Source organism: Chiroxiphia lanceolata, chromosome 1, assembly GCF_009829145.1.
Source record: "Chiroxiphia lanceolata isolate bChiLan1 chromosome 1, bChiLan1.pri, whole genome shotgun sequence".
NCBI lineage: Eukaryota > Metazoa > Chordata > Aves > Passeriformes > Pipridae > Chiroxiphia > Chiroxiphia lanceolata.
In genome coordinates, this window is record NC_045637.1 from 122,053,000 (window position 1) to 122,056,552 (window position 3,553).

Here is a 3,553-nt window from a genome sequence, read left to right on the forward strand (position 1 = left end):
CATGGCTTTAGGTACATACATTGTCCTCTACTAGTTCAAGCTTTAGTATTGTCTTAAACTTCAGTTTTGCTTTTCCAAAGCACTATCATACCAGTTTGCCCCTCTTTAAAAATACGGCACCTCTTATTTTGGCAGCAGTTAATATTAATCATGGGAAAGAGTGAGGGACTAGGCATTAAGACTATGATGGCATTGGTACTGTAGGTTTCTCGCAACTGTGTTAAAAAAAAAAAGCAAAATGCTCTATGTCTGTCCTTTTCATGTAACAGCCCCAGTATATACTCCAATAATTCTATCTGTATGGATAAAGTGCTGTCATTTATTTCCACTGTTTTTCCTCAGGCACTTTACTGCATTGTCAGCCTTGCATCAGCAGGTCAGCTCTGTGAGTCTAGTCCAGCATTTACTGATATTACTGCAAAAGGAACCAGAATGTTTCAGTGGGTGCTGCTTCAAGGGCTGTTTCAGCACAACAGCTTTATTGGAAAGGTAGTCATTTATCAATGCATAGTCTTTTAACTAATTTGAAATATTTGTATTCTGCAACACTTCCAACTGGTGAGAAAGTTTACCACCAAATCTGTTTCCCACCATTTGATCTGGTTTTTCCATTGCTCTTGCATGTGGGCACAGCAGGCAAACTGTGCACATCACTATGTACAGCTAGTCTGCATTCCTCCACATCTGCTCCCTCCTGCTATTCCACACCTGTCCCGGATGAAGTTAAACAACTTCTGCCTCCTGCCCAAAAATCAGTAAAGCCATTTGGAAGCCAATGAAGAAAATTGTTGTATCTTCAGGACATCACACCATCACCAGTGTGACTAGCAGCCATGAAATCACAAGCAGGAAGGTAAATATGACTCTCCCAAAATCAGTTTGAAAAGTTTTTCTTTTTCACCAGAACTATTGGCAGGATAGAAGAGTCCTTTACAGGATAGAAGAGTCCTTTACAATGTCTTTGGTAAGGGATTTAAATATTCTAATTCATGTTATCTTACATATCTATTCCACTTAATTTAATCCTTTTAAACTTTAACATTTAGTTGTCATTCATCCTAAAAATACATTTACAAACTTCAGCACGGATCTTGCATGTCTGCCATGAGATAAAAAAAATCGAAGTCTCTTTATTCAAACCCTGATCCATATTTAAGCCGTTAATATTTAAGACTTACATCACTATCTTCATTCCCGTGGTCCATTTATTTCCCTCCAAATGAACACAACATCCTCTTAATGGAGGCACTAATCTTTATGACAGCAGCTCTGACTGCTGATCTACTGGCAGCAAATAGATTAGTCACTAGAAAGGAATGAGCATAACTAGATTCCTGACGGAGGTGTCAATGTCTGGAACCATCTTGAGGGAAGTCACTGTTCACCTCTGAAATTCTTTGGCCACTTCTTGCCATTCCATTCTCGGCACAAGCACACCCTAAGTGGAGCTTCACAAGGAGCTGCTTTCATGATCCTCTTTCTCCAGCGCTGTCTATGCTATGTCACAGTGGCATAGAATCACAGAATAGAATCACAGAATGGTTTGTGTTGGAAGGGACCTTAAAGGTCACCTCATTCCAATCCCCCTGCCATGGGCAGGGACACCTTCCACTAGACCAAGTTGCTCAAAGCCCCATCTTCCAACACTTCAAAGTTGCCCACCAAGATAAGGGCCAATACGCCTGAAGAACAATTTGGTATTAGTGGTTGTCAGAAAGATGGTGCGCAGTACTTTGAATACGGTACCTAGAGAGAGCATTAGCAGCAAATTTACTGTGGAGCACTGAACATGGAGAAACAGTACATTGTTAATTTGACCCCAATCCTTACTATTCTGTAGGTTGTAAAACACATCCTATGGAGCACTCAAAAGGTATGTCATTGGAGCATAGCACACCAGCTATGAATTCTTTGCAGTTATGTGGGAAAACGCAAACATCACCCCCCAGGCACCAACAACTTCTGAAAGGGGAGGAACAGACTTCAGCAATCTGCTGTTAAAACACAACAGCTTAAGGGCCCTTTAGCCATGAAACTCTTGGAAGAGTTAACAGCAGATGATTCCTAAAGATTTTTAGGCATTTTGTAGATTTTAATATAGCTGTACAGTTTTCTTTCACCTCACACTTTAGACAGTTGCTTAATTTTTTCCCACAGTTTTGCAATGTTCCAATGAACTTCTGTTTAACAATCTTTCCAATGAAAGATATTTTAGCAAGGGCATCCTGTTTGGGATGTGTACCTGGACCAGAATAAGAAGATATATTTTAGTCAAAACAAGATAGAGGGCCCAGAACCCTTGGACGGGCTCCAATAGGACAGTTCTGAGGGTGGTACCAAGGGCAAAATGGTTTTCAGGTTGGATGTAGCCACTAGATATGGTAATTAGTTGAAGTTATGAAAGTGTGAGAATTCTGTGTGTGGGTGTGCGCCTGTGTACTCCATGCACCTGAAAGCTTTCATTAAAGAACTTCTCCCTACCTTATTTATACTAATATTGTTTGGAGAATTTTTCTTCTGTTTTAGGCATCACAGGATGGCACAAGAGTAACTCACTCCCTGCAAGACGACAGGTTCAGACCATGAACAACCAGGTGTTCTCAGAGGTCCTCTGTGGTTCCCCAGCATCTTCCCCTAGTCGATGCCCACCCAGCCAGTGCAGACCCAGCCACTCCACCTGCTGGGGACTGACAGGGTTGAGTGCAGGCAAAAACATGACTCCCATGTTGGAGTGCCATCTATTGAATCACCACCATCATTACCGATGGTAGATGGGTTAGGGTTTGTTGATTTAGCCACAGCATTTGAAATAAAAGCAGCAATATGTGAGATATTTAAATTATGTCTTATACCTAACCACACGTTTAAATGCTTAAACCCAGCAACTATGCCTTCAACTGCCCCTGCAGGTGTAAAACCAACTGTAAGTCATTCAAAACTCATTCAAAAAAGAGAGATATAACTACGATTTTTTTCTAAATTGAGGGGATAGGATATGTTTTCTAAGCAATGATGTGCAGAATACTGACAGACATGCCCACCTCTGGGTCCATGACAATTTAGAAAAACAACAGAATTTCAACAGGAAGCCCATGAATTCTGCTTTTTATCTGAAGACTACTAAAGATACTATCTAAAGACTGTATTATTCTATAAAAGTGAAAGTTTTAAGCGCCTCCACCTGGATCATTAATGCAGTGATTAACACTGTCAGGACACAAAGATTTCTCAGGTGACTGGAAGTGTGCTGCCTGCACACTGTTTCACCTGGCTTTTGTTCAACATAAATGTCTTGTCCAGGCTACTTGTGGTGCTTGGTGATGGAAGGAATAAATAGGGTTTCGGTTCTTTACCCTCCCAATATGTTTAGTATAAAGAGCATTTGGTGATTCTGAGAAACCCAGAGTCACAATTCATTGCCTGCCTTTTGATTGGTAATTAAAAACATTGGGTAAAGAATTTCAAGTAGCCTTTGAATTGCAGACAGTGGAAGAAAAAAAATACATTTAGCAGTCTCCTGTTGTCCAACTTGTGAGAATATATACTTCTTTAT

At 40.5% G+C, this 3,553-nt stretch overlaps 1 long non-coding RNA gene across 1 annotated transcript; it reads left to right on the forward strand.

Annotated features, from left to right (window-relative positions):
- The first annotated feature begins 1,565 nt into the window (after window positions 1-1,565).
- Window positions 1,566-3,148, forward strand: LOC116791775. The gene is made up of 3 exons (XR_004358860.1): window positions 1,566-1,742; window positions 1,841-1,873; window positions 2,527-3,148. It is a non-coding gene; the product is annotated as an uncharacterized LOC116791775 (long non-coding RNA).
- Window positions 3,149-3,553: the final 405 nt, after the last annotated feature.